This window comes from Zalophus californianus, chromosome 5, assembly GCF_009762305.2.
Source record: "Zalophus californianus isolate mZalCal1 chromosome 5, mZalCal1.pri.v2, whole genome shotgun sequence".
NCBI lineage: Eukaryota > Metazoa > Chordata > Mammalia > Carnivora > Otariidae > Zalophus > Zalophus californianus.
In genome coordinates, this window is record NC_045599.1 from 92,082,777 (window position 1) to 92,096,127 (window position 13,351).

Here is a 13,351-nt window from a genome sequence, read left to right on the forward strand (position 1 = left end):
AACTCCCCTTTTACAGGTAATTAGCAAACTGGCTCTGCAGCCAAACACTCAGGGGCAGCAGAGAGCCCAAGCCCTGGATCCGCAGGGAAATGGTGATGCCACACTCACTGTACATTGGCAGGTCATGTGGGGAACCCAAAGGATTGCAAAACAGGATGCTCAGGGATAAAACCCAGCCTCGATGAGCAGAAGTTCCTGTACATAGTACAGAACATCTCCAGATGACGCAAGAGGATGGCCAGCGAGGGCTCATGCATTGGGAGGAGGTGGGGAGGTAAGGGCAACTTCTACCAGAACTAATGGACAGCACCTGTCACAATGAAAATGGTTGTCCTTCCCCCTTTCCATGAGAATCATTTGGCTTTTTCTCCCTGCGGCACAAAAGTGTATCTGAAGTTAATAAATGTCTTAAAAGATGACACTAGCGTTCATATGCTAAAATACACATTGCAGTGAAGAACACAACACCCCCTATGAAGTATCCCTGACCAAAATGAATGAATCCAATCAAGTCTTCAGACTTAAATTCTAGGATACAAGAGATACTGCAGACAGAAGGATAGGTAAAGAAACACCATCAAGAAACACTTTGTACAACTCAGTCAGCCTAGCCTTTCATCATAGTAATTTTTAAAAGGACAGGGAAGCAGCAAACTGTTCTAGAATGAGACTAAAGTATATCGAGCAAATGCAATGCAGGAGTCCTGACTGGATTCTACTCCCTAAAAGATTAAAATCACAGCCATAAAACCATCTGGGAGATAATTAGAGAAGCTATAATAACATGGATTGCACATTAGATATTAGGAAATTACTGTTTCTTAGGCATGATAGGTAGGAGTGCCTTCTTAATTTAGGAGATACATGCTTAAGTATTTAAGGTTCGTACCCGTTAGCAAAATGTTGTCGTGACTCCAAACTCACTTTTCTATACTTGGCCTCTGATACTGGGTCTGGGACTCTGTAAACCCTATGACAGGCTCTGCCAAAAGGGGGCGCTAGAGAAAGTCTGCAAGGCTGACGGGGGAAGAAGGGCTTTTTTCTTGCTCTCTCCTGTCTACTTCCTCTTCCTGCTCTGCAGCTCAGCACTGCTTCTTCACCCTAGCAGTGGCGCTTCTTTCCTTTTCAGAGGTCTGGGTCCCAGCCCCACATCTCAGAGGCTGGCACCAGCCAAGTCACCTCCCCTCTAGGCTTCTAGTTTAATCATCCCAGCCTTTCACCTTTATGCCATCAGCCATAAAGATGGTACCTGCTTCCTGAAATCACCTCTTCCATGATTCCTTAGAGTTCTTGCCCTATTCTTTCAGTTACCTGGTTATAACTTTATACCTCGTTAAGTCATTAGAGTAAATTCTCTCCACTCAAATAGCAGTTGTGGTTTCTCTCTCCCAAACAGGTGAAGTGTCATAATGTTTGCAACTTGCTTTAGAAAGATTCAGCCAAAAGGAAAAACTATAGAAACCCAAATGTATGTACCGTATAGATCTAACAGACACACAGGTACACAAATTCATATGGAGACAAAGGAAATGGAGACAAAATTGTTGAATCTAGGTGATAAATATAGCAGTGTTCATATTAGACCTTCAACGTTTCTGCGAGTTTAAAATTTGTCATATTAAAATGTTGGGGGAAAAAAAGAACAAAAATCCCTAAATCATGATATTGTGAGAAGTTGAGATACCGGTTAGGAAAAAAAAAAAATGCTGTGCCATTTCCCCAAGTACATCTGCAACCCCAAAAGCCTTTACCCTATGAAAGGTTCAGGTCCTGCTGGGTAGGCCCCTTTCCTCTCCTTGACAGAGAAAGTCCGTGGATGTGTGAGCAGTAAACCAGCATCTGCCCACAGGTACTACACCTGCAGTCACCCACAGAGACCTTGACTGGGCAGAAAAGTCAGGCCTGGCAGGCTTTCACACACGATGCCTCAAATCATTCCAGTGGAAGGGAATCTATGTCTTTATCAAAGAGGAAAAGAACCCTCCACAAACTCCCCTGACTAATCACTTAAATAGTTATGATCATTCCCATCAGTTCCAAACCTCCAACCTAAATCCCTCACACTCCAGATGAAAGCCCTTCTTCTTTCCCTTTCTCTCACAGAGGTCCCTCTTTCTATGAAAGGTCTTGCCTATCCCTTATTAAATTACCCTGCACCCATCTCTTGGCAGAACACCGTCATTGTTCTTTCTCTCTCTTTTTTTTTTAAGTTTTTTGGTCCAGCTTTATTGAGTCATAACTGACATATAAGAAGGTATCAGTTTAAGGTATATAACGTAATGATCTGATATACGAACAGACTGCAAAATGATCACAATAAGATGTTCTTTCTTCAACCCTCTCTTGCTTTTCCTCCAAGCCTCTGACCACTGGGCCACAATGAAAAGCTAGCCTTTCATTTAGTCCTGATCCTACACGCACATTGTGTTGGGTTGCCACCTGTCATTTCTGGGTAGACTTTGATTTGCTTGATGTCACTGAACCATCAATCTGTTTCCCACCACAGATCATTTAGCCTATATTCTTTTGTCCATCAGCTGTGCCCTCACTTGATCTGATTTTGGTTTCACCACCTAAGAAAAACATCTGGCTACCTCAGCCCCAGTTAAATTTCACTCAGACAAGGAAGGTGTGTGTGAATTCTAAAATGACCTTAAAATAGAAGGCCAGGGAGCTGCCCTCCCATCTCTTCCAAAGCTTGTCATAGGGATGACCATGAACCAGGCGGCGCTGGGATGAAATAGCAGGCCCCACCCCAGGAAAGTGGGGGATCCAAAGTCTACGACCAGTTGGCCCTAACTACTCTGTGGTTTGCTCTGTTGTTTCCTACGTCTGAAACAGCTTCTCTGTCTTGCCTACCTCCTAAAAGCCTTCTCATCTAGTGAGGTCTGGCTCAACTGTTATATCCCTCATAAAGCTTTCTCTATTTCCTCCAAAGAGAAGACAAATGGCCAGTCAGCACATGAAAGATGCCCGCCCTCACAATCAGGAAAATGAACATTGTAAGACAATACGACAACACTTTGCACCACTGAAATTGTGTAAAAACAAAATGTTGAGCAATACCAAATATCAGAAAGGGTGTGGAAAAATAATGACTTTCATATCCTGTTTATTGGGCATTACACTGGCAGGGCCACTGTGGAGAATAAATTGGCTGCATGTAGTAAAATGGTAAACATGCACACCTTACAAGCAAGCAATTCCACTTCTCGTCACTCTTACCCCTGGGAGAGATACTCCGTATATAAATGCACAAAGAGTACTAACAAGACTCTTCATTGAGAGTTGCTTGAAATAGGGACAAACTGGAAGCAACCTAAACACCCATCAATAGGGCAATAGATAAACAAACTACTATGAAGCCATTCTATGAAATACCAGGCAGTAGTTAAAAAGAATAGAGGAGATAGAAGCTCCATAGCAATGAGCATGTTAGTGTGCAGATTGTGGTCTCTGATACCATTCCCTATTAAAAGAAATCAGAGCTCCTTGGAGAAATGGCTGATTCTGGGGCTGAGACAGGGGTAGGTACAAGATGAGCCGGGAACATTTTGTAATGCCAGAATAAAAAAGTATTCAAAAACTGATGAGTACATGTCACAAGGACACAGGAAGGGACTTCCACTGGGCAAATGGGAGGCAATTTGAGCACCAAAATAATTAAGGATAATAACAAATTACAGACCATAAAAAATTAGAACCCATGAGTCCACAGTAAATCGGTAAACAAATACAGAGGGGGGCGAGAAGGGCCCTGGCTTACAGCAGAATGCCAACCCCACTGATATATGTGGAGGGATTGTTACAGCTGGATAATCATCATTTTGCAACCATCTTAATAAAGATTTGGCTCAGGTGAGCATCATCAATGGATGCTAAATCTGGGGAGAAATACTGATGAGGAGCAGGCTACTTGCATAGTCTTAAGTGTCTTCCAACAGAATGCATATTAGTTTCAAGGGGAAAAAAAACAGTAACTTCATAGGATACAAATCAGACAACACCTTGACCAGGTGATCAAAATGAGCATCACCAACAAGGGGCAGGCAGACACTGTGTGAGCCGATGTGGCATCCTGAGAAGGACTCATCACCCCTATAATATTCTGGCTGAAAATGCAAGCCTTGCATCTACTCAATCTAATCATAAGAGAACATCAGAAAACCCCAAATAAGAAACAGTCCATTCCATAAAAAGTGCCTGTATTCTTCAAAAGTGTCAATATCATAAAATACAAAGAAAGACTGTAAAAAAATGTTCCATCTTAACAAAAGAACAAAAAGACATGATGACTAAGAACAATATCCGATCCTAGATGGCAGCCTAGATTGCAGGGAGAAATATTACAAAGGACATTATTGACAAAAAATGGAAAATTAATTGACAAAAAATAGAATATAGATGGTAGACTGCATAAAAGCAGCATATCAATATTAGAGACGTTGATAACCACTATGGCTATTTAGGAGAATATCTCTACTCTTAGGAAATATATAGTGAAGTATTTAGGGGGAAAGGAGTATAATGTACACTGCTTACTCTCAAATGATTCAGAAAAGAAAACCACATTATATACCTAATATGTGTGTATATACATTATATACATACACACATACAGATAGGGCAAAATATTAAAAGGTATTTGAAGATTCTTTGAACTATCCATATTATTCATGCAACTTTTATATTTCAAAATAAGTTATTGCTTTGGGGGCGCCTGGGTGGCTCAGATAGTTAAGCAGCTGATTCTTAGTTTCGGTTCAGGTCATGATCTCAGGGTCCTGGGACCGAGCCCTGGGTAGGGCTCCGTGCTCAGTGGGGAGTTTGCTTGAGGACTGTCTCTCCCTCTGCCCCTCCCCTTGCTTGCATGGTCCATTTGTCTCTCTCTCTCTCTCTCTCTCTCAAATAAATCTTTTTTTTAAAAAAGTTACTGCTTTAAAAGGAAAAGTTGTTAAAAAAAAAAAGTGATATAGCTATGTGTTCTAGCACAGAAAGAGCTCCAAATATACTGTTAAGTGAAAAAAAAAAGGCAGGATAATTCACTCAGTAGAATATTTCCCATTATTATATCCATTTGTACATACAGTAATACACAGAGAAAGGTTTGGAGGAATACATCCCATATTGATCACAAGGTTTACCTTTGGAGGAGAGGAGGCCAGGATTGGCAGCTGTACTTTAGCTTGTCCGCAGCAGTATTTTTATTCTTTATGAGTGCATTTCTGAACGGGTCACACAATTAGAAATCATTTTTTTTAGAGGGGAAAGTTGCCCTCTTCTCAATTCCCACCAGTAACAAGGATCACGGCTCAGGTTTTCTGAGACAATACTCATTTAAATCGTTGAGCCCACTCTAATATTTGACAGTCTCTGAAATGACCTGGCTTTGGGATTTGGGTAATCTGATCAGTAAATGGCAGCAGGGCAGGTGTTTGGGAAAACCCTGGGCTTCAGAGTCAGAGAGAAACCAAAATGCCTCCGTCATTCACAGATAGTATGTTATCAGGCAAGAGACAGACCTCTCTAAACCTCAGTTCTCCTAACTGTAAAAAGGGAACATAAGACCCATAGAGCAGAGTTGCTGGGCCTTAGGTACAATGTACCTAATTTGTGTCTTAGCATGCACATAAGACACCAAGCCCCTCCCGAAGCTGGCTTAGAGCATCTTTTTACTGTTATTCATCTTACCTCTTTTTTGTGATTTGTTTGCATGCACTCTTGCCCTGTGAGCCCAGAGGCCCTTTAAGGAGGCGCCCATCCATTATTCATCTCTCTGCTTCCAACTGTGCCTCCCAGAACACAGTACCTTGGCATCTGACAAACATTTGGTGGGAGGGTAAATGAACATTGTCAGAAAATCTGGAGCAACATGTAAGTATGCTTTGAGGCCCCAGGCTTGCTTTGGAATTATCAAATATAAGTAAACATGGTCTCTGAAGTCACTGTATAGAAATCTCTAAGTGCCAAGAAGATGAAGAGGTGACCAGTGACCTCACATGTTCCTGATCAATGGAAGTACAAGAGCACTGTGAGCATTCCTCAAAGCCAAAGATGTTACCTAGTAATAGGTGTTATTTTAAAATGTTGCATGGTCAAGAACGTTTGGGAAATCCCAAATTAGACTAAACTAAACAGGCTTGTATGCTGCAGGACTTATCAATGCCAATGCATACCATGAATACCCAAAAGATAATATAATCTGCAATATATTCCAAGCTTATTTGACGATAAAACATTCCTTTTGGGGTTTTTTTGTTTGTTTGTTTTTTGGGTTTGGGGTTTTGTGTTTGTTTGTTTGTTTGTTTGTTTTGAGACTCTCAAAGCCTAGATCCCATAGAACAGCTTTGGAAAATGCTGCTCAAAGCTGTTTCTGCACGGTTAGTACATGGTAAGAACAGTATTTAGTGGAAATTTAACAATATAATTTGCTTCCCTAACCCAAGCTCACCTAAACTCAAGAGGGCAAAGGAATAAAAGTAAACCAAGGGCCTCGGGGTCGCTATCAATTCCCCTCATATCCCTCCTCTTCCTTTTGTGCCTTCTGGTCCAAGGAACATGTACAAACAATCGTGGTTATGACCCCAAAACTGCAAATACACACACCCCACTATTACCACTGTGGTCATTTCAGGCCCACTTACTCCTGTGTGTTCAGTTCTGTTCATCAACGGACTGGACAAACGGCACAAGAGCCAAGATCCTGCCATGGCCAACTCCTGGGCCCACACGTAGAAACGCTTGTCTCTACACAGCCAGGTGGAATACGTAAGCCAATGTGTGACAGGATCGGGCTGAGAAGAGCAGTTGCCTTGCTCAATATGACCTTAAAAATAGGCATGGTAACAGTCCAAATTACCTCCTTTTCATCCATTATGTCAGAGTAATGGAAATTGTTATTTTTGGCCCATCAGTATCTATGCCCCCTTTTTTTGGTAACAGTGCACTTTCCTTTTGGACAGTTACCCTTCTCCTCTTGCCTCCACCCACCTCCAGGCCACCCCCCATTGCATACAGTCTTGATGGGTCTGTGATTCCAGGCACCCTGTGTTCCCTTGCCCAAGGAGTGAATACTGGACCCAAGATAGGTCAATTAGGCCCTCTATCACTCAGGAATTTTGAGGATAGAGTAGAATAATACAAGACCCCAAAAGGTTAGGTTTGATGGACTTATCACTGAAGCCTCAGGAGACAGCATCTCAGCTCAGCTCCCCAGATCCCCAACATCACCCTGGCTCCCCTCCTTGCATGACTCAGGCACTCAGCTTTGCTTTCAATCCTGTGAGTGCACTCAGTGCCTTGCTGATAAATTCCCAGAGTATTTCTTTAACTTGCAGCTAAAGAACCTGCCCAATACACAGAGGAAAACAACCTCAGCAAATTCCTACTTACCATCCCCAGATAATCAATGGTCTTAAAATCTGAAAGTGACCTGAAAGCTTCCCAAATGGCCTCACCTCATTTCACAAGACAGAAAAAAAAGGACACGGTTATCTTGAAAGGTTAGGCAACACAGCCAGTGTCCTTCAGGGCATTAGAGGTGGTCCAGTTTCCCACCTCCCTCTGCTATATTCCCAAACAATATCCATTTTCCACAGAGATACAACCAAAGCTGCTCTGGTTAGAAGGTCTGAATTGTGACTATTTTTCCTCCCCACTGGTGCCAAAACTAGCCCTCCACCGCCACTTATCAAATGCTGCCCGAGAGTATGTGCATCCTTGAAATAGTCCAGGGAGCATTTGCATCTCCCCAAAAATGTTCGCAGCCTGCCATTCATCACGGCCCTTCAGCTCCGCATGCTGAAGCCTCCTGCCTTCGGTAAGGAGCTCCAAGTATGGAGTGTGGCGGTTCCCACTCTAGGGTTCTTGTCGGCGGCTCACCAGGGATTACAACGCCCAGCCAAGGACGTTCTATTCTGAGTGTGGCCCCAGTATGTTTCATTTCATCTGCAAAGCACGAGTTTATTCTGGAGAGAGAGGTTTTGGGCACATTCGTAGTAGCTAACGAGCAGTACTTCCTTATATGCAGAACACAAAATCCTCACATAAAAACCGGACCCAATTGCCAGCGTGGGGTTTCAAATAAACAAACTTACCCCGAAAATTACCTCTCCAGCATGGCCAAACCTACACCTCAGAGTCACAGGCTGTGACAGCGGTACAGAGGCTGCAGTGATCTGTGGTTCTTTGGGGAACGGCGGGGGACCAAAGCCTCCATGTTTTCTCTGTTGAGCCAGAGGGCTTCACTGGTCACCATGCACAAATCCCAGATCTGTGTCCTTTGAAAAAATCAGTGACAAAGAAGAGTCAGCACAATTCCCTCCCTGCAGTGCTGCCCGGGATTTTCAGAGACCGGCTTACACTCTTCAAGGGAGTCGAGAAGCAGGTTGCCCTCCCCATACCCAGCTGGTCAGGCCTAGCCCTTTTCTCAAGCTTTTCCTGTGTTCTGCACAACCTTTGCGACCTTCTTCATTTCAGGAGGCATTTTCCAAACCCCACCTGCCTCCCTACCTCCCAACCCGAGGGAAGTACCTACAGCCCATCTTACCCTAGTGTCCCCTCTGTAATAGAACTCCATCATGCGGCTGTTTCCGTGCCATTTACATGTCTCCCCCCCACCCCCCTGGCTGGAGTTCCATGAGAGCAAGGCCTGGGGTGCACTTGTGTCCACAACCCCAGTGCCCAACACAGTGCCACGCCCACAGCAGGCACTCAATGAAGAGAACAGACCTAAACAGCACTACAGCTCCCAGCCCCAGGACGACGCAGCTCCGCCTACGCCAGACCCACCTTGCTCAGGATAAGACCTCACTGTCTGCAGCCTTTCACAGAGCCGGCACCTCCCAAAATATTGGGACAAATGACCGCTTCAAAAGGCCGCAGAGACTAGCACTTGAGATCACGACTTCTAGAATCAGACAGCTAGGTTCCAATTCTGCCTCCACTAGTCCTCACAAGCTTTATGAAGAGGCAAGTTAGCCTCTCGATGCCTCAATTTCCTAATCTGTGAAGTGGGGATAATTATAATACAACATCATAGGGTTGTTGTAAAAAAAACAGAGTGAGTTAATCTCTGCAAAACACCTAGTGCCTTCGCTATGTAAGCATTAGGGACCTTCTTAGATATAATTTACATACAATATTGTACACATTTAGATATACAACATGGTGATTTGGCACATTATTATACTGCAATATGATTACCACTGTAGCTTTAGTTAACGTCTCTGTCAGGTCACATAACTGTCATTTCTCTATTGTGGTAAGAACACCTGAGATCTAGTGTCTTGGGAATTTTGAAGTATAGAATACAGTATTGTTGACTAAAATCACTATACCTAAAATGGTTTGCGTGGTACCCACACATAGCCTTAAATAACATTAAGTCAAGGAATGACTTTGTTCTCAATTCTCTTTCAAATTTTCTGTATCAAGGAAAAGGTTACAGTTTAATGCGAATACGACTTTAACACATCTCTCAAACTTGCTGTTCTCCCTCTAAACAGAGAGAAAGCTCAAATCTCGGGCAGGCAGAAAGATTTAGCTGAAATGAAGTGATTTTACCTTTGTTGTATTATTATTATTATTTAATGGCAATTGACACTGGTTTTCTATCCATGATAGAGGTATAAATTTTCCATGTAAAATGTCTATCGATATTAAACAGTGAGCAGATTCGGAGAAAAATATGAAGTAACAATATCAGTTGTAAACATACTATGGCAGAAATCATGAAGGTAAGATCCAAAAGCATCAAATGTGGGAGACACTGGTAGACACTCGGTGGGGGGGCCTAGAGGCAGAAGTTCCACAAATGTGTGCTGCGGCCAGGGAGCACTTGGGCAGCTGACCAATGGCAGAGTCCTGCCCCGAGAAGAAGCCAAGACCTCCACACGCCCCCTGCAGCTGAACACAGCACAAGATGACGGCTGCCACGGGTGGAGGTCAGCACTGGGCAGAGCAGCTCAGGAAGCTCCATGGAAGAAAGCAGGCTACAGGAGGGAGAATGCACTGGCAGTCACTGGCATCTACCGTGAGGCCAGGATTCTTGGCGAGAGAAAAGCGGACTTTACTCATCTCCAATTGAGGATAGGGCAGATACCCGGTGTCCTACCAGGAACCCAGGGTCTCCTGCCTTCCCTGCCACCCACGCAGCTGAGGGCAAGGGCTGCGAGGAAGAAGTTTTGGGTGGAAAAGAAGCCCCCTTTCCAAGTGGTGTTGCAAAACAACTTGGTGGCATCTTGTAGCAAATGGGACACTCGGCTCAAGCTAGGATCCCATGGTTTTCTTTGCGTTTTGGGCGCATCTATTTGTGATGTTCATTGGAGGGGGCCATCAGTAAATAGGTCTAGCTTGCTTTTGAAACCAGTTGTGTTCCCTCTGCCTGTGAGTCATAGGCCGGGCTCACCCACAGACACAGACAACCCTCTCACTGTCCTCCGGCCGGCTGACCACCAAAACCATGCTCTGGGTGTGCATGGGGAGGGGCGGGCAGAGGACTCACGCTGCCTCCACCCTCAACCAGCACGGGTAACAAGGCAGAGGCCAGTATTCCAGGAGCTCCTTCTCTCATTCTTTCTTGAGAGAGAGTTATATGAATAAATAGCTCTAAAACAGTACCCGCCACCACTTCTCAAGGGCCTGCTCCGTATTGGGCACACTATCCTCATCCTCACAAGAGACTCTCCATCTTACATGTGAGAGAACTCAGAGAGACAAGATGGCAAGCAGCCAGAAAGTGACACCGGCCGTTTTATGGACTCAGGTCTCTGTGCCTCAAAGCCCACACTCTTGCCTTCCCACTGCCCCCGCTGCCCCGCAAGGAAATGAGTGCCATAATGTTGCCTTCCAGAACCCTAGAAAAACACAGAGTTCATTTCATGAGGGCAATGAGGAAAGGCTCCCTGGAGAAGGTAGTATTTGGCCTGAGATCTTAAGGACAAGTAAGGCTTTTGTTGACAAAACAAAATAATCCAGACTACTTTTGTTTGTTTGTTCGTTCATTCATTCATTCATTTGTTCCATGCCATATTTCTGGGACTATGGTAGGTACCAGGAATTCCATGGTGAACAGACATAGCTCCTACCCCCAAAGACCTCACCTACCGGTGGAGACCCAAAAAAAAAAAAAAAAAAAAAAAAAAAAAAAAAAAAATGAATGAATGAATAAAGTTATTACTAACTGTGTGTGCTGTATAGAGACATATAAGGAACAGAATGGAGAAACCAGAGAAACCTATTTTAAGACAGCCAGGTACAGTCTTTCTGAGGAGGTGACATTTTTGCTGGGCCTGAATGATGAAGTGAAGGTGCTATCCATGTAAAGTAATAGGACAGGGAGTGTTCCAGTCATAGGGAACAGTATGTGCAAAGGCCCTGAGGCTGAAAAGGGAACTGTGTGTTCCTGAAACTGAAAGATTAGAATGTCTTAAAGCAAGTGAGTCCAAGGAAAAGTATTCCTCAAGCGGAGAGTGGGGAGAGAGGCCAAGGTCAGATGGGATAGCATCTTACAGGCTGTGGAAAAGGGTAGTGGGAAGCTCTGGCAGGGTCTTCAGCTCGGAAGTGATACAGCCCAATTTACTCTCCAAGATCAGACCTCAGTCCCTTCACCCGTAAAATGAGAGTAAATAAGAGAATGCATAAAAAGCTCTGAGTGCCTTGCCTGGTTGGCGAGTGGACAGAAGATGCTCTGAAACGTGAGCGTGTATCAAAATAACCTGGGGTGTTTGCTAAACTCAAGATTGCTGGGCCCCACCGCCGGAGATTCTGATGCAATAGGTTGGGGGAGGCCCATGAAGATGCATTTCTAACAGTTCCCTGGTGATGAGGCTATTCCTGGTCCAGGGGACCCCACTTTGAGAACTCTTGGGTTAGAAAGAACAATAAAAAAGTGGGAGGTGCCACTCGGGTGCTGTGGTAATTGTTAAGAGCTGGTAGAATACAATGATCTCAGCGAGGTGGAGAAAAGTGATCCCGAATAGTTAGTTCTCTTTTGGAGATACCATAGACAAGACTAGCTGATGGACCGGAGGTTGGGGAGGAGGGAAAAGGAGACATCAGGCAGGACACTCCTAGATCAACGGCTTGAGCACCTAGGCAATGACAGTGGCAGAAGCTGAATGGGGAACACTTGAGGAGGAGCAGATTTGGAGACAAGGGTTGAGACATACTAACTCTGACTGAGGCTTCTGCAACCCCGAAATGGCCATGTCAGGCGGGCCGGTGGAGCCTTCATGAGAACAGCCATCACCTCTATCTTACCTTCTGTTACATCCCCAGATCTCACCGTTGCATGTCCTGCCAGTAAGAAATATTCAGATAACTTTTGTTACAGGTTGAAGGATAAATGGAGACTGAGGAACAAGGAAAACCGAAGGCACTGAGGTACCAGCATGCTGCCATACTTGAGGAGGCCACAAGCAGTCACTCTGTTGAGGCTAAACCATCACTTCCTGACCTTGACATGTACGGTAAAGTGGGAGGTTGGAGGCAGAACAAAAGACAGAAGTGAGCCACCCAATTCACAGTAGGACTCTTCCTCCAAAAGTCAGAGATGTCACATTTGAGCCTTTCTTGGGTGTGTTTTAAGATGGAAAGGTTTGAACTGTGAGCTTAATGAGCAGGAAGGCCAGAGGAAATCTGGCTAGCTTGGGTTTTTTATAAAATAAATCATGGGAAAAATCAAGCTGTGCAATGTGGGGAAATGAGGAGGGAAGGATGGGAAGACGGGGAGAGAAGAAAGAGAGGACAGAACAGAAAAAGTGGCTTAACCAAGACGACCCGCTAAGGGCAGAAGGGGCCAGCCTCCAGAACTTGACCTCCCACGCCAACCTCGACCCTTAGGTCCTCACCACATTTCCAGCAGGCATGATGGACCCTCAGCCTCCCCACTCACCAAGTTGTAAATTAAAAGGCTGTAATTCCAGCCAGGGGTTCTGGTGACATCATAAACCACAGAACCACAAGCTCAACTCACCAGAAGCCCCAAGATGGAATTACACCCTTTCTTCCTAATCCAGGCAGCTCTGGCCACTGCCGTTTTTTCATGATATAATCAAAGTAAGCAATGTTTTAACCATTTGTTTGTGGCCTTTCTCACACAGCCATAGGGCCCCCTCTCTCCTGGCCTCCCCTCTCCCTCTCCCGCCCCTCTACAGATTCTCCTCCAGGGTCTCCTTCAGAGACGCCCTGCTTTCCAAGGCTGCCCCTCCTCCAGGCCTACTTCTCTTCCTTCTCCCCTCTAGACCCCTTCTGTTCTTCTGTCTCCTCCTATGAACCAGTAATGTCCTGGCTTCTACCTTAAATCTGCTTTTCAAGAGAAGCCCAGGATCTTCTAGGTCCAGGACAATGT

The 13,351-nt window shown here is 44.7% G+C and overlaps 1 long non-coding RNA gene across 2 annotated transcripts in view; it reads right to left on the minus strand.

Moving 5' to 3' along the window:
• LOC113929149 overlaps positions 1-12,894 on the minus strand; it is a 178,107-nt gene extending 165,213 nt beyond the window's left edge. For both annotated transcript variants that reach the window (XR_004820092.1, XR_003522119.2), the window contains exons 1-2: positions 12,852-12,894; positions 8,097-8,279 (exon numbers count right to left, since the gene is read on the minus strand). This is a non-coding gene — a long non-coding RNA (uncharacterized LOC113929149). The remainder of the gene's footprint in view (positions 1-8,096; positions 8,280-12,851) is intronic.
• Between the last annotated feature and the right edge of the window lie 457 nt (positions 12,895-13,351).